Source organism: Schistocerca nitens, chromosome 3 (genome assembly GCF_023898315.1).
Source record: "Schistocerca nitens isolate TAMUIC-IGC-003100 chromosome 3, iqSchNite1.1, whole genome shotgun sequence".
Lineage (NCBI taxonomy): Eukaryota > Metazoa > Arthropoda > Insecta > Orthoptera > Acrididae > Schistocerca > Schistocerca nitens.
The window spans coordinates 181,663,675-181,684,355 of record NC_064616.1 but is presented as its reverse complement, the minus strand read 5'-3'; the positions used below and the strand labels follow the sequence as shown (position 1 = coordinate 181,684,355).

At 39.3% G+C, this 20,681-nt stretch overlaps 1 long non-coding RNA gene and 1 other non-coding gene across 2 annotated transcripts in view; both read right to left on the bottom strand.

The window, feature by feature from the left end:
- The window catches only part of LOC126249541 (uncharacterized), a 271,919-nt gene that overhangs the window by 125,593 nt on the left and 125,645 nt on the right, over positions 1-20,681 (bottom strand). The window lies entirely within an intron of this gene.
- On the bottom strand, positions 14,301-14,371 carry Trnat-agu (transfer RNA threonine (anticodon AGU)). Its single transcript has one exon. It is a non-coding gene; the product is annotated as a tRNA-Thr (tRNA).

Here is a 20,681-nt window from a genome sequence, read left to right as displayed (position 1 = left end):
GGGCCATTGTTGCTCTACATGGGAGTGTAAGGGACAGCATACTCAGCATCAGGGTTCCTGTCAACCACATGTAACCACCACAAGGGAGTATCAACATACTGTATGTGAAGCACTTCACAACCCTGTCACCTTTGCACCTGCTATTTGAGAACAAACAAGGGCCTACCTACAACATACTGTGTTATCCTGCACCATTGATCAGAGACTAGTAGCAGCTGGATTAGGCAATTACTGTCCCATTTTTAGGCTATCAGTAAACATCACAACCGAAACAGCTGCGTTTGGAATGATGCTGTGCATGGGAGGACCGGAGTACTGATGAATGGCATTGCATTGTGTTGGACAATGAATTGTGTTTCTGCACTATCCTAAATGATCACTGTTACTGAGTACGGTGGCAACCTGGAGAGAGGTGACTTTTTTTCGATGTTTTATAGAGTCACAGCAGTGTTATTCTTGGCATCACAGTCTGGAGAGCCGTTAGGTATGACTTCTGGTTACAGCTGGTAGTCAGTGAGGGAATTCTGATGTCACAACATTTCATCAAGAACTTGCTGCCTCTTCATGTGTTACTTCTCAGGCAACAGTATTGCGGGGCCAGATTTCAACAGGACACTCATCACTCACACATGGAACATGTCTCTATGAACTGTCTGCATGATATTGAGGTAGGCTACTCCTTTGGCCAACAAGATTCCAGAGTTCTGCCTGATGAACAAGTGTGGGATCACCTCGGACCAAAGGCTGGTTACAACTGTTGTCAAGCCCTCCCCAGGAGAGGATATAGCAGGTTTGATGCACTATTATAAACATAGTCAGTGCATACATACAGGCCAGAAGAGATATAACGTCATACTGATTAGTGAGCTCTATATCAATTTGAACTCATATTGTAATATCTGAAATAACGTCACATACTGTATCAATCCATGAAGTTTCATTTTGTTTCTTTCTCCCATTCTGGGTGCCTTACACTTTTTGTCAGGTGGTGTATACTATTTCCAAATTAACAAAGCACATGGGCCATGTGTTTTGATAAACAAACTTTCATTTTTTGCACTCATGTCACACAGAGTTATATCTTAAGAATAAAAGTGTTTATTACTTTAATGCAAATGGTGAATATAATACATCATGATCACAAACTGTCATTTTGTTGGTATCTCTTTGTAACATATATTCACTAGTGACATCTGTCTTAAGTAATCCATCAATGTTTGAAATGGATATTAATACTCAGATCTTCATTGCCACAAGAAACAGTACAACTTTATTACTGACAGCTAAAGCTCAGAAACATTTGAAATACACTGCCATAAAATTATTTCACCACTTACACCAGAACAACAGGCATATCAAGTGTCAATATAAACTTAAATTGTTTCTTCTCCTTCTATTCTAGAAATGAATGCCTAAGATTATCTTGGGTTTTTGGGAAATTTCTGACATTATGAACTCAGCTGCATATTGGATCAAATGATTGTACGACTTACTGAAATGCACACTTGAAGCACTTTATGAAACTTCCTTCTCCATAGCATTAAAATTAATCATAACATGCACTAGAAGAGAAAGTAGGAGGTACAAGAGTTAAGAACATGTTTCTCTTTTCTCAGAGTCTGATACTCTAGGATATATGAAGTTGTTAAGTCAAAGTCTTGCCTTATACAAGAGACTAAAAACTGAAGGACCATTTGTGATTGAAATAAATAAAAAAATTAACAGCCTGTCACTACCTAAGGAGACATCAAACATAGATCTGAAAAGTAACTAGCAATTTAAATTAAATTATACACTTAATGTTGAAAATAACACATTTTAGAAAAAATCTTACTACATGAAAGTCACCATCCCTAACACCATCGCAGTAGGTATTATGTAAACCAGATTCAGTAACAATGTAAATTGTTCCTTTTCATTCTGGTCATATATATGACGGATAACTACTAAGTACGAAGGTCTTTTGATAAGACAGGTAAATCTCCATGAAAGAATGGAACATTTTTGTTGAGCTTTCATGACTGATAAGCCTGATTATTCCAAGGATTGTATAAAGAAATTCAACAATGTATAGTGTACAGTACATTGTTGACATCTGTCTAAATTGGTCAGTGTGTCGACTATAATTAAAAATGGAGAACACTGTGTTTTGTGCTGCTATTAAACACTTCCATGTGATGAGATGGATGGCCACACAAATCAAAACGGGATTGGAAGAAGTCATGTAGTGGTTGAATAAGCACTGAATATGTGAAGTACGCTCCTGCTGTCTAATGGAAGTAGCAACAAAGGAAGACATTAATAAAATCCATGATATGGTAATGCAAGACCAACAACTAAAAATTCATAAGCTTTCTGATCTTTTAGGCATCTCAACTGAGCTAGTGCATAATATTCTGTACAGAGAATCGGCTATGAAGAAGCTGTGTGCAAAGCGGACTCCACAATTGTTCACAGTTGAGCAAAATTGCATTTGGCACAACACCACAACACAATGTCTGGTGATGTCTGCAAGACTTTTTGTGTTAATCTGTGGCTGTTTATGTATCTTGGATCCCACATTACACACCACAGTCAAAACAATGAATGAAGTCTAGTGAAAGTGCGTCAAAAAAGGCAAAGACAATTTTGACAGCTTGTATGATGATCGCCACTGTTTTATGGGATTCCCAAGGAATAATCCTTATAGATTAATTGGGAAAATATGTTACCATAGCTAGACCCTATTATGATTCATTGTTGGACCATTTGCGTCTTGCAGAGGCTGAAAAAAAAAAAATACAAGGTGGCATGCACGTTAGTGGTGGTTAACCAGGATAATGCACCATCCAACACATCAGTTGTAACAATGGTGCAAGTGCATGAATTGGGCTTCGAATTGGTTCTTCATCCCCCTGTTCACCAGACTTTGCCACAAGTGACTTCTTCCTATTCCCTGATTTGCCACTTTGGCTTGCTAGGAAGAAATTGTCGTCAGCTGAAGAAGTGATAGTTGCTGTCAATGAGTAATTTGTAGATTTTGACAAAACATATTTTTATTATGGAATGAAAATGCTGGAGGATCATTGGACCAAATGTATATCCGTCAAAGGAGACTAAGTCCAGAAGTAAGAAGAGTTGTTTAAGAAATAAACATTTTTTCTCATTTTTTTTACCAGACATACCAAAACACCATCTCAGACTCTTTTCATATTTTGTAACATGATGAAGTCATTTGGGTGTAGTGCTACATCCTTCTTATCACATTATTTTGGAACATTTCTATAGTTCAGATGAGAACCCTTTCACATGTCCTCAAATAAGGATCCTACACTTGTATAATGGTCCTGTTGGGTTGTTAAAACATAAACAGAAATAGATGTACCTTAACCTTTACTAACAGGAGTTCCTTGTGAAGTATATCTCACAGTGCCCTTACTCTCTGCACTGCTCTGATACACTATCCTGTAGGAATATGTTAAGTATGGTAAACAACATTTTCTTTTCAGCAGGCTGGTTTTACTATTTGGCAGTTATTTTGTTTTCCACAATTACCAGTTTTACTTGTACACAGCAGTTTACCTCATTAACACTTAGCATTTTTATGAGAATAATAGTCTCCAGTTGATCATGGTGATGATGATGATGATGACGATGGTGTCCCATACTCCATGACAGAGTGTAGGGAACAATGCGGGAGACCCGCACCGCCGTAATAGGCAAGGTCCTAGTGGAGGTGGTTTGCCATTGCCTTCCTCCGCCCATAATGGGGATGAATGATCATGATGAAGATGGTACAACAACACCTAGTCATCTCGAGGCAGGGATAATACCTGACCCCGCTGGGACCCGGGACCCCATGCTCGGGAAGCTAGAATGCTACCACAAGACTCAGTTATCATTTGCAATGATCATGTGTAAATTATATCTGAGGCTCCAAGTAAACAGGAGCAACTGAAGAACGATTGAACACTGCAGTCTCTGCTGCACCAGTGCTTTCTCAATCATTCATTGTTTATGACTGCACACCAAGAATAATCTTATTACATTTTTTAAATTATAAAACTGAAGAAAATGTCAAATTACACTGCTGAAATGCTTCTAAAATATGGCTAACTTGACAGCATATCTTGCTGTACCTTATTATTTTAATGTTAACTTTGGCATGACAAGCATCCAAGGAACATATAGGGCCCACACTCACTAATAATAATAATAATAATAATAATAATAATAATAATAATGGCGTGTGATGAGGGTCTCCCGTTGGGTAAACCGTTCGCCTGGTGCAAGTCTTTCGATTTGACGCCACTTCGGAGACTTGCGTGTTGATGGGGATGAAATGATGTTGATTAGGAAGAAACAACAGCCAGTCCCTGAGCGGAGAAAATCTCTGACCGAGCTGTGAATCGAACCCAGGCCCTTATGATTGACAGTCTGTCACGCTGAACACTCAGCTACGGGGGGCGGACGCCACACTCACTAAGAGACTGAAACATCTACACTACTGGCCATTAAAATTGCTACACCAAGAAGAAATTCAGATGATAAACAGGTATTCATTGGACACTGGACAAATATATTATACTAGAACTGACATGGGATTACATTTTCACGCAGTTTGGGTGCATAGATCCTGAGAAATCAGTACCCAGAACAACCACCTCTGGCCGTAATAACGGCCTTGATACACCTGGGCATTCAGTCAAACAGAGCTTGGATGGCGTGTATATGTACAGCTGCCCATGTAGTTTCAACATGATACAACAGTTTATCAAGAGCAGTGAATGGCGTATTGTGACGAGCCAGTTGCTCAGCCACCATTGACCAGACGTTTTCAATTGGTGAGAGATCTGGAGAATGTGCTGGCCAGGGCACCATTCAAACATTTTCTGTATCCAGAAAGGCCCGTACAGGACCTGCAACATGCGGTCATGCATTATCCAGCTGAAATGTAGGGTTTCGCAGGGATCGAATGAAGGGTAGATCCACGGGTCGTAACACATCTGCAATGTAACGTTCACTGTTCAAAGTTCCGTCAATGCAAACAAGAGGTGACTGAGATGTGTAACCAATGGCACCCCGTAACATCATGCCGGGTGATACGCCAGTAGGGCTATGACAAATACACACTTCCAATGTGCGTTCACTGCGATATCACCAAAAATGTATGCGAAAATCATGACGCTGTAAACAGAACCGGGATTAATCCGAAAAAATGAAGTTTTGCCATTCATGCACCCAGGTTTGTCATTGAGTACACCATCGCAGGCACTCCTGTCTGTGATGCAGCGTCAAGGGTAACCGCAGCCACAGTCTCCGAGCTGATAGTCCATGCCACTGCAAACATCGTCAGACTGTTCGTGCAGATGGTTGTTGTCTTGCAGACATCCCCATCTATTGACTCTGGGATCAAGACGTGGCTGCACGATCCATTACAACCATGCGGATAAGATGCCTGTCATCTCAACTGCTAGTGATACAAGGCCACTGGGATCCAGCACGGCATTTTGTATTACCCTCCTGAACCCACCGATTCCATATTCTGCTAACAGTCATTGGATCTCGACCAACACGAGCAGCAATGTCACAATATGATAAACTGCAATCGCGATAGGCTACAATCCGACCTTTATCAAAGTCGGAAACATGATGGTATGTATTTCTCTTCCTTACACGAGGCATCACAGCAGCGTTTCACCAGGCAACGCTGGTCAACTGCTGTTTGTGTATGAGAAATCGGTTGGAAACTTTCCTCATGTCAACACATTGTAGGTGTCGCCACCGACACCAACCTTGTGTGAATGTTCTGAAAAGCTAATCATTTGCATATCACAGCATCTTCTTCCTATCGGTTAAATTTCGCGTCTGTAGCACTTCATCCTCATGGTGTAGCAACTTTAATGGCCAGTCGTGTAGTATATCAAGTCTTTATCAGTATGGGCATGGTGAGGCAACATTCGCCATATCCCTCATTGGGGAAACCAACATTATATCCACAGCAAGAACCTCACTCCATCACTTAAAATCCGATCCCAAGCTTATGATGCTACCAGCCAACAAAAGCTCCACCACTCTGGTTATGAACTGCAGGTATTACCTAGCAGAGGGGATCCACCAGCTGTCTGATCTACCCACCTAAAAACCCTGTCACAAAGAGTCTATTCCAGAAATCCAGCATGATCACTAGTCCCTCCTCATACCTTAAGTCCATCCCAGAGGCTCTCCCTTGAGTCTGTCTCTCTCCTCAACACCACCACTCCCCACACTGCTACCTTCTACATTCTTTCTGAAGTCTATAAACCCAACCACTCAGGCTGCCCTACTGCCACACAGAGGGCACCTCTCCTCTTGTGCAGCACTACATGCAGCCTATAACCTGTAACCTACCCTCAAATAAAAAAGACACTAACGACATCCACTGCCAACTCTGCACAGTTCCTCTTTCTTCAACACTCAGAGCCCTGCTCATCTCAATCAATGCCACCTTCCTCTACACCAACATCCCAAATGACAATGGCCCTGCTACCATTGAACATTAACTTTACCAATGCCAAACCATCTTCAAACCTATAATCTCCTCTCCGGTCACTGTGATCAATTTTATTCTCACCCACAATTATTACTCCTTTGAAGGGATCAACTACAAATGAACCTATTGTATAGCAACGGGGCAACCACAAGTAAGCATCCTATGCCAACGTATTCACAGGCTATGAAGGGGAGTGCTTCTTAACCCCCCAGAATCTAAAATCAATCACCTGGTTCAGATTAACTGATGACATTTTTGTGATCTGGACCAAGGGTGAAAAAACCCTGTTCACATGTTTCCAGAATCTCAACACCACCTCTCCAGTCATTTCACCTGGTCCTCCTCAATACAACCTGCCAACTTCCTTGATGTCGACCTTCACCTCAAGGATACATCAGTACCTCTGTCTGCATCAGATGTGTCAACCACAAACATTACCTCCATTCTGACAGCTGACATCCATTTCATACCAAGAAGTCCCTTCCATACAGCTTCAGTACCAATGTTTATCACATCTTTAGCGTCATATAGTCCCTCTCCAACTATGCCAAGAATCTCACTGAGGCCTTCACAGACCGAAACTAATCTCTCAACCTCACCCAGAAACAGATCTCCCATACGTCGTCTCTCCACTTACCTAACATCTCTCACATATCCATTGTATATAAGGATGGATTCCATAGCGGAAATAACCATCTACAACTTAAGCACATCAAAATAAATTAACTAACAGACAACAGATTCAGTAGGGTTTAAATTAGTAATAGTTGTTGGGTAACTCATTAAGAGATTTTTTGTAGTTTTTGTATTAGCAGACGTAGTTGTGGTACTAAAAGAATTAAGTACTAGAAATACATAGTTAATAAATATATTGCTATTGAAGGAAATGTGATTTGTGTGCCCTATTTTAGTTTTTCAGGTAAATAGACTGTAATAATGAAGAAAAAAATATCCACTGTCTGGCCATAATGGAGAGCTAGCCTCAAGGCTCAATACCACTAAGAGCTGGAGCAAGTCAATCACATTTTCCACCAGTGTTCTGAATACCCCTAGCCATGACTGGAAAGTAGAAATATCCTACCTACTACACTCACCACCCCTTCCACCATGATATACTGCTGCCCGCCAACCCTACGCGATTTCTCTGCCCATCCCTGCTCTGTCCCTTGTCCCAAACCCTTGCATCAAGGATCATATCCCTGCAATAGACCTAAATGCAAAACCTATCCCATAAATCCTCCCAGTATAACCTACTCCAGTCCTGTCACAGGCATCTTCTTCATCACAAAAGTAAGGACTACTTGTAAAAGTAGCCATGTCATCTACAAACTATGCTGCAACCACTCTGCGGCTATCTGCATGGGTATGAAACTACCAAGTTGTCTGCATGAATGGCCACCGGCAATCTGTGGCTAAGGTGCAGCTGGATCACTTAGTTGCAGAATATTCTGCTCAGTATGATGTGCTTTACTTTAATGACTACCTCACAGCTGGCACCATCTGAATTATTTCCACCTACTCAACAGAATAGAAGGAGTGAGCCATGAGGAAACTCTTCAGTTTGGACTTGAAAGTGTTTGGACTACTGCTAAGATTTTTGAGTTCTTGTGGTAGCTTATTGAAAATGGATGCAGCAGAATAGTGCACTCCTTTCTGATCGAGAGTCAAGGAAGTGCATTCCACATGCAGATTTGATTTCTGCCTAGTATTAACTGAGTGAAAGCTGCTAACTCTTGGGAATAAACTAATATTGCTAACAACAAATGACATTAAAGAAAATATATACTGTGAGGGCAATGTCAGAATTTCCAGATTATTGAATAGGGATTGACAAGAGGTTCTCGAACTTACACCACATATAGCTCGAACAGCCCATTTTTGAGCCAAAAATACCCTTTTTGAATCAGAAGAATTACCCCAAAGAATAATACCATATGACATAAGCATATGAAAATATGTGAATTAGACTACTTTTCGTGTTGAACTGTTACTTATTTCAGATACAGTTCTAATGGTAAATAAAGCAGCATTTAGTTTCTGAACAATATCCTGAAAATGGACTTTCCACAACAGCTTACTATCTATCCGAATGACTAGGAACTTGAACTGTTCCATCTCGCTTATAATATGCCCATTCTGTCTGATCAATATATCGGTTCTTGTTGAATAGTGAGTTAGAAACTGTAAAAACTGAGTCTTACTGTGACTTAGCATCAAATTATTTGCCACAAGCCACGAACTTATTTCATGAACTACATTATTCGATAATGTTTCAATATTACACACAAGATCCTTCACTACCAAGCTGGTGTCATCAGCAAACAGAAATATTTTTGAATCACCTGCCATACTAGAAGGCATATCATTTATATAAATAAGAAACAGCAGTAGCCCCAGCACCGACCCTTGGGAAACGCCCCACTTAACAGTGCCCCATTGGGACTGAACATCACTACCACTCTCAATATTGCGGAGAATTACCTTCTGCTTTCTGTTCTTAAAGTAAGAGGTGAACCAATTATAAGCTACTCTCCTTAATCCATAATGGTCCAATTTCTGCAGTAATATTTTGTGGTCAACACAGTCAAAAGCCTTCGTTAAATCAAAGAAAACACCTAGCATTCGCAACCTTTTATTTAATCAGTAAAAAACTTCACAGAGTAAAGAGAATAGCATTTTCAGTTGTTAAACCATTTCTAAAAGCAAACTGTTCATTTGACAGCAAATTATGTGAATTTAAATGCTCCAGTAACCTTGTATATACAACTTTCTCGATAACTTTAGCAAACGCTGATGGCATAGAAATAGGTATATAAATGTTAACATCATCCCTGTCTCCCTTTTTATAAAGTGGATTCACTACCGAGTACTTTAATTGGTCAGTGAGATGCACAACAGAGCTGGATACGTTACTGGTGACAATGCTGTGACTAATTGAGTAGTATGGAATTGTAAACAGTTCCTCTTACTCCACAGAAATAAACAAGACATTATAGCACACATACAAACTGTTGCTTCTCTTTGACTGGGAAAGCGTATAGTGACACAGACACATTGATATGATATAACTAATTACTTGCATAATGACCAAATTGACAATCACTAAGAGAGATGCTCAAAATTGCTCTGTATTATCTTATTAATAAGATTACTAATGTCTGAAAGACTATAAACTAAAGTGACTTTGTGGGGCCCTCAGCTAGCCACAGCAAAGCATGATGGGGAAAGTCTCACAGCATCAGAATTTCTAGTAATCAAAGCTGCATTCATCACTATCTCTGAAATAATGTTCATTTGAAAATAGCTGACATATTATTCATTGAGTATAACACAATACTGAACTCATATTCAGCAAAGGGGACAAAATCTAAGACCAGCCGTAACAGTTTATGGTAACATGGTTTTCCACTCAGCACTCTGCAGGGTACAGTATCAAATGTGGGATATGGTACACAGTATCATTACAATTCTCTTCTAAAACTCATGTGTGTTAATTATACACAGAATTATCAGTTGTTCCTTGTAGCTTTACAAGGATTTACTAATGTTGGTAAATTCTGTGTAGCATTTCTTATACATTACGGATTGTGTGTATCTGTGTGTGTGTGTGTGTGTGTGTGTGTGTGTGTGTGTGTGTGTGTGTGTGTGTGTGTGTGTGTGTCAGGTGAGGGTGGGCTGTTCATTGTATATTATGATATCCTCTCATAGAAAAGAATTAGCAATCTTAACAGTATCATGAACTCACCTTTCTTTTACCATTGCTTATCAGATCCTGTGAAAACAATGTATATTATACAAAGTTCTCTTTTAAATTTTACAAGGGAATGACGGGTAACAACAAGTGATGAAGATATGAATAGCTGAAGGAATGTTATTTTGATTGCAATGTAAACCTTAATCAGCTTCCTGACAAAGAAGCCATAGAGAAATTTCACAAGCACCTGTTGAACAACTATATATCACATGATTATATTTAAGAGTTACAATTTGAAATGTTGAGTGTTCTGATTATAGCAAACACCAATACTCCACCCAGTGATACAATAATCAATATTCAATGAATTGATATTGTCCTTATGAAAAACTCATTTATTTAATTGATACATTTTCATTACATAAGTTTAAACTGGATTACAACACATATTGAAAAGAAATGATGTTAAGGGGAATCTCTTTTCCACGGAACTGATTTTTCTGTACTAATCCACCAGTAATTGCAGATATGTTCCTGTGTACCTGAAACAATATTGGAGCTTTCTCATACACAAAGCAGTGGTTCTATATTTTATTTTTAAAAACATGTTCTATACACAGTATCTGTAATACATGCCAGTTAGAAATTTGGATGTATCAAGGACGCACTTAAAATTCCATTCCACACATTAAATTTAAACTACTATTGGTATCTAGTGCCACTGTACCATGTGGATTTTATCTATCCATAAGAATGAGTTTTGAAAATTTGCTGCTTTATAACTTTAGAAATTTTCCTTCTCTGTAATCAAGAGAATATAAACAATGGATTTGTAGTCTGTGTAGTATACCTTTGGCAAACATTCTCCTATTGTCTAGTAGCTGCAGATCCAAGTGAGACAATATCATCAGATCATAAAATCCCCCCCCCCCCTCAACAAAAAATAGTTGGGTAAAAGCATTCATATTTTTACATACACTAATTCCTAAATTTCTCAGTGAATTTTCAGAGAAGACAGTAGAATGAAAACCAAGCACTATGAAAATGACAAATAAGCCTAGGGAATGACAAGCTTTATTTAATACAGGCTGCTCTTTTGTTGCTAGCCTATAGGGATGGGATGAGAGTCTGACCAGATGCAGAAAACATTCCAGCTGGATAAACAGGCCCGTTCACAAACTTACTTTACAGACAGAGAGAGAGAGAGAGGGAGAGAGAGAGAGAGAGAGAGAGAGAGAGAGAGAGAGAGAGAGAGAGCGGGAGAGAGAGAGAACACACGGGAAACAAATGAAAGAAGCAGCATTCCAATTATTTACATGCCTGTATAGCTACTGTATAGCTATTGTCTCCAGAGGTTTGTTCAAAGTCAAGGTGCAAAGTGAAATAATGTTAATGGTGGGTGCAGGCTATAGTTCCATGTAACATGAGCTATCACACTGTCAAAGGTGTGAGATTTTGAAATTGTATCATCACTGGCATGTAGTGACCGCAATATTGATATTAATTAAAAAGGTACATATGACTAGGTTCAGTAATTAAAGCACCATCCACTGAGATAAAATACTTGACTATCAATGATGTGAAATGTAATATCATACGCATATCGTACCATAATTCACACTGCTTTGCTACGGTCATTTGAAAGACATATATCTTCTCCAGGAAGCAATGTAATGCAAGTTTCCCTCTCAGATCTACAAGCAAACTTTGTCTATCTATGTTTTAAATTATACAGGATGTGTCAAAAAGAATCATCCGATTTATGTTATTTGAGATGTATGCATGAACAACATACTGATGAAAGAAGCAAATTATCGAGTTTTACATGCTTCCTGCTAGGTACCAGCAGTTCATACACAAGCAACTGTCTAGTTCTTGCAGACATGGTGTCAGAACAACAGAAGGGATTTCCTGTTCTATGTTTTATGCAGTGCAGTTCAGTAACAACGGTTTAGCGTGACTTTTGTACTAGATATGGTGTGGATCCTCCTACAGTACAGAGCATTAGATGATGGCATGGGCAATTCCAAGGAACAGATTGTTTATGTAAAGGTAAATTGCTGGGCCATCCGCAATTGTTTGAGACAGATGTTGAACACATTCCCCACAGTTTCAGCCCCCAATGTCCATCTGGCGTGTATTGTGTTGGTGTTTACACATGAAACCATACAAAATTCAGCAACTAAACGCTCTTCTTGAAGGTAACAAGGCCTTTACTTAATAATCAAGAACAGCAGAGTTTGCTTATAGTTGTCAGTGCTAACAGACAGGCAACACTGTGTGAAATAACTGCAGAAATGTTTGTGGCATGTACAAGAAACTTATCTGTTAGGACAGTGCAGTGAATTTTGGCATTAATGGGTTATTGCAACAGACGACCAAAGCGAGTGCCTTTGCTAACAGCATGGCATCCCTTGAAGTGCCTCTCCTTGGCTTGTGACCACAACAGATTATTGAAAAACTATGACCTGGTCACATGAGTCCTGGTTTAAGTTGGTAAGAGCTGATGGTAGGGTTTGAGTGTGGCACAGATCCCATGGAAGCCATGAATCCAAGTTGTCAATAAAGCACTGTGCAAGCTGGAGGCAACTCCATAATTGTGTGTGCTGTGTTTACATGGAATGGACAGTGTTCTCTGGGACAGCTGAACTTATCATTAACTGGAAATGGTTACGTTTGGCTATTTGGAGGTCATTTTCTGCCATTTGTGTCCAAATTTTTATGGGTAACAATGCACCATGTCATTGGGCCACAGTTGCTCACAACTGGTAGGAAGAACATTCTGGACAATTTGAGGAAATGGTTTGGCCACTCCAATGCCTCAACATTAATCCCATCAAACATTTATGGGACATCATCGAGAGGACAGACCATGCATAAGGTCCTCCACTGGCAACATTATCATAATATGGATGGCTATAGAGGCAGCATGGCTCAATATTTCTGCAGGCGACTTCCTACGAGTTGTTGAGTTCAATGTCATGTTGAGTTGCTGCACTAAACAGGGCAAATGGAGGTCCAACATAATATTAGGAGGTAACCCAGCTTCTCACGGTATGGGCTCAGGAATATCTTTTTGAAACACAATGCAGCTGAAAGCGTGAGACTAAAGGCGTACAATTGTTTTTAAAATAAAGAGATCTATGTCTACATCTATAATCTCACTCCCCAAAATACTGTGAAGTACGTACCAGAGGGTACTCCCATTATGCCCCATATTAGGTTCTCCTACCATTCCTTTCACATTTGTGTGTGTCTGCTCCGTAATAAGTCTCATTTGGGTTATAGAGCCCCACAGGAACAATACACAGGCCTTCAACTATATCTCTACATTTTTCATTTAATACTGTTGTCTGAGACATGATAAGAAGGCTTATATAGGATAGTTGATGTCTATCCTCAGGCATCTGTCAGGTCAGGTTTTACAGCATTTGTATTATGTAATTCTAGAAAGCGTTTTAATGGAGAATAGAACAGTGATCTTCATGGAGCACTTTAAAATTAAAATTAAAACAGTTTTGATCATAACCAAACATTTTCTAACAAATTTTAAACAGTTTCAGACAAATAGCAATTACCTTCAGATACAATAAGATAAGTACAAGGTATGTTTCCTTCTATATTGGAATTGTACTTACCTATCAGTGTATATGGTCTGAAGATGGTAGTTTTTTGGCTGAAATCAGTTGCAAACTTTTAATAAATGTTCTATTGGGATCAAAACTGTTTTAAGTTTAATTTTAAGAACTTTTTATGATTCCCTCTTGTAAGTCAAAAATACCTGTCCCAATTCATGCTGTCCTTCTCTGTATACAGTCTACATTCCCTCATATATGTGAGTGATTTCAGTTGTTACCCATTGAATTTGTTGTTATAGGATACTATGCTTTTGCATTTCTTATCTCTCTTTCTCTTTCCTCACCCCCCCCCCCCCCCCCCGCCCCCTTCCCACCAGAAATCTGCTGTATAAGGGTAAGCATACAGCACAGAAGAAAATGACAATTAAGAACCACACTGGTCATACGGGTTCATTTGAAAAATAAGTCACCTGATTATAATTTTCTTTCTTACTCTAAAAATATATTAATTCATTTGCACCAAGGCTGGGATTCAAACCCAGATCACCTGCTTACTAGGCAGACATGCTACCACTACACCACCTTGGCACAGTGAGCTTACTCAACTGTGAGGACAACCCTGCAAGCCTCCCTCCTCAATCCAAATTCCTGTTGACTCCTCAGCTAACTTGGCGTTCCTAGTTTAGGGGGAATACTAATTGGGCTGAGGCATAATACGGAACTGGGATTGAGGAGGGAGGCATGCCAGGGTTGGGTGAGCAGTTGTGCAAAGCCACTGTACCAGTGTGGTGTAGTGGTTAGTACATCTGCATAGTGAGGAGGAGATCCAGGTTCGAATCCTGGCCTCAGAACAAATTTTCATTTGTCACTTCAGTATGTATATGAACATCATTGATGTGATTCTGGTGTGAGGTGCTGGTGGTGGTAGTGGTCATGTGTGTATGTGGTGTGCTTGCTTGTGTGAGTATGGTTGTGTGTGTTTACTTTGATGAAGAAGTCTGTGGCCAAAAGCTGTAATGTGTTGTTGTGCCTGTCTGCAACTCAATGGGTCATGTTAACAGCAAGTAGCAATCGATACTTTTCCTATAGTTGTTGATATTCCATCCTGGAGTTTCATTGTTTGATAGATTTTCGAGAACTGAAATGGTCTCTGGAACCACATAGTTTCATTAGATCAAAACTGTTACTTCTCTTACTACACATAACAACTGCCCCTAATCAAGACAATGCATTTCTGTAAACTCTTCATTTTTACTGACTGTGTAAGAAAGATTAGTAACTGAAAATATTATCTGCTACACTCCATTCAGCTGAGATGCCGAGTCGCAGATAGGCACAAGTAGAAGACTGTCAGGAAGTGAGCTTTCGGCCAACTAGCCCTTTGTTGGAAATAGAAAACATACACTCCCACACTTAAGCAATTGCAACTCACACACACATGACCACAGTCTCTGGCTACTGAAGCCAGGCGCTGGCAGAGGTTAGGGTCTGTGTGTGCGTGTTGTCTGTTTCCATTGAAGGCCTAATTGACTGAAAGCTCATTTTCAGACAGTCTCTTTGCTGTGCCTATCTGTGACTCAGCATCTCAACTATCATGTGAGTACCGACTATCCTTTTCATAATATTGTTACATTCCATCATGGATATTCCCCTGTTTAAAGATCAACAATTATTTGCATCAATAGTTCCACATATATTTTAAAAGAAAATAATTGCACACCACTTGGGTTGTGGGGAATGTTTTTCATAATATCAATAAGCTATATTACTCCTAGAATTATTAAGCTATGTAAAGAAAGTGAAACATCTGGTATTATATGTGAATGGATATTGTTTTGAATACAATTATGTGCCAACCTCTGGAGGGAGATTCTCTACAGTAGGACTATATCAAAGTCCTCTTTCATTTGCACTACAATATTTAAAGGTCTTGGCTGCAATAAGTGAAGGCTTCACAGTGTATGAATTCTATAAGTGAAACAGAATGTATAATCATGTAGCCATAACTGCTGATTTATGGTGGTTTACATAATCTATAGCATAATGTCCATTTCAGCCCTTCCATCCTTTATGATGATCTAATTTTCACAAATTTTTATGTAACAGTCACTGATACATAGTGCTATAAGGAACAATGATATGTGAATATACTGTAGCCATTTGGAAAATTTAAATTTACATCAAGGGAGGCCATTTATTACAGTTTAATTTCTATGTTTGTCAAATGAGAAGTTATGTTATGTGTTAACGGTGAGTATGGAGTTTCAAGTATAGGATGAAGTACTGTACAATGTGTAGCCTGTAACTGTTTAGAAGTACTTAGTTAGTCTGCAACACACACATATCATAGATAAATAATTATCTCATATAATTTATCTTATCATTTCATGAAATACTGACAATAGTGTTTAATTAATGTTATGAATAAGATACCAGTAACAGTCTGGTGTTAAATGATACTGCCCCTACACCACTATCTCCTACTTGTATTTTGAAGCTGCTACTCATGTCATCTGTGAGCTTCTGTGATAACCTTGAATTTCTGCAATTTTGCAATGACCAGAGTTAATTGCAAGCTTCCTAAGAGTGATGGAGGAAACAGTATGGCATCTATAGTGTTTGAGGCTGTGTCCAGCACTTTCACTGACTGCAATAAATCAAGGAAACTACTAGGTAAATGTTTACACTTCATTTAAACCATTGGAAAGTATATTAAATAAGGATTCCAGTCATATTATTAAAAAGCAGGAAAGTTGTTTGAAGAGCTGTCATGTGTATATTGCTGTTGAATGAATTGTGTTCCCAATATCACACATCAAGTGGATACTGATATTACCACCAGGCGATATTAGGAGCAATTGTTTTAATTTGTTAACCAATAAATGTCATAGTTACTTCTGTCTGGCTGTCCAGAAAAAAAGAAATGGGAATGATGAGAGCATTGAAGATGTATGAAGTACCCAGATCAACAATTTGAGAGTACGTTGAAAGATGTGCAAAAGGACAAACTGAAAAGGAAACTACAGTTGTGAGATAGAAACTTGGAATGAAAAATGGAAATGAGCATAAAGCATTGAGGGCCAGGTGTCCCCCATTCGGGGAAGTTCGGCAGCAGAGGGCAAGTACTTACTGCATTTGATGCCACATTGTGCAACTTGTGCGTCAGAGATGGGGATGAAATGATGATGAAGGCAACACAACTCCCAGTCCCTGAGCGAAAAAAAATCTCCTGCCACAGCCGGGAATCAAACCCGGGCCCCTTGGCATGGCATTCCACCGCACTGACCACTCAGCTAATGGAGGTGGACACTTGGAAGGAAACATGTGATGACATGTGAAGTAGAGAAAGAACTGATCTAGTACTATGCAGAAGGGGAAAAAATTATTTTTGGTTGAACACATAAGGAGTTAAAGCTGATGGTGTTTGAGCTTGTCTTAAAGAACAATCTGCCTCGCCCATATTCTAAACCAGAAAATATGGCAGATTAAAAGTGGATTAACTTATTTTTGAAAAGTTCCCAGTTAACAAATGGTTCAAATGGCTCTGAGCACTATGGGACTTAACTACTGTGGTCATCAGTCCCATAGAACTTAGAACTACTTAAACCTAACTAACCTAAGGACATCACACACATCCATGCCTGAGGCAGAATTCGAACCTGCGACCGAAGCAGTCGCGCGGTTCCCGACTGCGCGCCTAGAACCGCTAGACCACCGCGGCCGGCCCCAGTTAACAACAGGAACACCACAATCATTGACAAGAGCTGGGAACTTAGGCTTTATTCAACACAATGTGAAGTCATTGTTCTGTATTCTAAAAGCGGAGCAGCTAAAATCAAGTGCAACCCTACCAGAACATTTAACATACACAAAACTGTAATCGCAAGTGTCCAAAGCAAAAATTTGAAACTTATTTGTGTGAAAGGAAAATTGGCAATTTACAATGTCATTGGCAGATAGGGGATATCTGAACACCATGTCAGGTGCCAGCTAGTATGTCTCTCCAATATAGCTTTCCCCAGAAAAAAGCCGGACTTGAAGCTAATGACGGGAGTTCCTCCTGGAGCTATTCCAAGATTTTGTCCATGTCTGTATTACACCTCATAGCATGCATAGGATGCAACCTCTAGATATTGCTTCCATGAAGCCATTTACAACTTTATATTCAAGAAACTGAGAGGTGGATTTACAGTAACTAGGGTAGAGTTGTGACACAGTGTGAAGTAGCTGAACTCATGGACAAAGCATACGTTAGAGCAGCAATCGTGAGAAATGCACTGAATGGTTTTCATGGCACTGGTGTCTGACCTTATAATGACTCAGAATTTATTGAAGCTGACTGTATTCATGAACTGAATGCTAACCAACCAAAGCCTATTTCTGAAGCTCAATGTGGGCCTTAACTACTTGCAAATAGAGACACAGCTGATCTAGCACTTAGGATTGTATCACATAGCACTGACAGCCAGATTCAGTCTATTGGTGAGGATCAGCCTCAACCCACGTTGCATTCCACATCTGATGCCATCGCTCTATCCTATAAACGTGCCCAAGGATGTAAAAGCTGTGCCAAAATTTCAACCAAATTTCAACTGAAGGGTCCCGAGAATGTGGTGTTGACTATTTCTTCTTATAAGAAAAAGCTGGAAATCTTTTATGCTTCTAAAGGCACAAACACTTCAAATGAGGCTTCAAGATGTGGAGCAACATGAAAGAGTAATTCTGCCAACACTAAGAGGAAAAAGGTAAAAGAAAGTATAAAAGCTCAAGTTCTAACAATGATTTTGCTCATGAACCTTCACAAGTAGACACCAAAGGTGATATCAATCTGGATCTTGATTACGATTCTGTTGATGCTATCTGTACAGTTTGGCATAAGAAGTTTTCTGATAATTTCACTGTAGAACAATGACTTATGTGCTCTTTGTGTTTCAACTGGAATCGCAAATTTTTTGATGCAGTGAATACTGAATGGAAATGGTACAGATGTTCTTTCTGTCTGAATAACTAGCTCTTAAATTTGTTTTACATAATTCTGACAAATAAGCTCATCTAATTATGGAAATGTGTAACAATTTTCCAATAAATTCTTAACTTTTATCTTCCTTTTAATTTAAATCCACTTACAAAAGCTAATCCAATATGTGCTCTTCCATTTTCAAATAGGTGGTCCTATTGCCTAGTGAGCAAAAGTAAGAATGGGGGTTCACATTATTTAGAACCCACTCTTGAAAAATTTTCGCTTATTAACGTTTCCTAGTTCACTCAAACTAGCATAGCTTAAGAAGCAATTTGGCAAATGCAAGCCAAAGGAGGATAGTTTATAGAAATATGCATTAGGTTTTGAGCTCTATTTCACAAACCAGGAGGCTGATAAACAGAGAAATAATTATGATAGACAATATTTGAGGCGCAATACATTTTTAAATCATCTTTCTTCTTGATTTTACTGTGAATCATAGTAAATATTTCCAGTCAGACAACTATTTGAATTATGTTTAGTTTACTCTCACTTCTTCCCTGACAAATTATGTAGAAATAATTTGCCGGAGAATTGCTATTGAATTGTATTATGAATATTTTTTGGTAAGACCACAATAACATTGTTTCCAGAAATTAAATTTATAAACTGGGTTGTGAATGGAACCATTGCAGTTCCAAGCAAGGTGATTTATTTTGCAGGTTCTAATAATCAACAATAAACAGCAACAACTAAAAAAAGATCACTTTAGGTTAATGTCTAACAACATAAAAATCACTGGATATGCATGCTAGGCAGGACAAAAAGAAAGGAAGAATCAGCAATGTCCTCACTGAAAGGAACGTCTTGACAATCCCTGAAAGTAAATTAGATAAACCTAAACTAGGTTAGAACGACTGGCATATGAACTGCACACCTACCAAATATGAATCCAGTGATGTGACCACAGTGACACATATCTCAATTCAACTTGAAATGAATAAAGCGGCAGTGGATCAAATACTCAATCTGACTTAACAAAAGTGAAGCACCCAGAGGATATGGTCAGATGTAAATGTAATTTCATATGCGCAGGACTGGTAGGGTATATAAGGGGAGTGAACTGCATCAGATGTTTAGTTATTCCCGTGAAGGACATGGAGATGCCACTTACATGAGACAGAATTGTCAGCACCTGACAGAGTTAGAAAGTGATCTCATTGTGGGTTCTCATCCAGCCAGCTCAGTGAGCTGAGCAGCATCCAGATTTGTGGGGCATTTGGATGTGGCAACGGGCCATTGTTGCTCTACATGGGAGTGTAAGGGACAGCATACTCAGCATCAGGGTTCCTGTCAACCACATGTAACCACCACAAGGGAGTATCAACATACTGTATGTGAAGCACTTCACAACCCTGTCACCTTTGCACCTGCTATTTGAGAACAAACAAGGGCCTACCTACAACATACTGTGTTATCCTGCACCATTGATCAGAGACTAGTAGCAGCTGGATTAGGCAATTACTGTCCCATTTTTAGGCTATCAGTAAACATCACAACCGAAACAGCTGCGTTTGGAATGATGCTGTGCATGGGAGGACCGGAGTACTGATGAATGGCATTGCATTGTGTTGGACAATGAATTGTGTTTCTGCACTATCCTAAATGATCACTGTTACTGAGTACGGTGGCAACCTGGAGAGAGGTGACTTTTTTTCGATGTTTTATAGAGTCACAGCAGTGTTATTCTTGGCATCACAGTCTGGAGAGCCGTTAGGTATGACTTCTGGTTACAGCTGGTAGTCAGTGAGGGAATTCTGATGTCACAACATTTCATCAAGAACTTGCTGCCTCTTCATGTGTTACTTCTCAGGCAACAGTATTGCGGGGCCAGATTTCAACAGGACACTCATCACTCACACATGGAACATGTCTCTA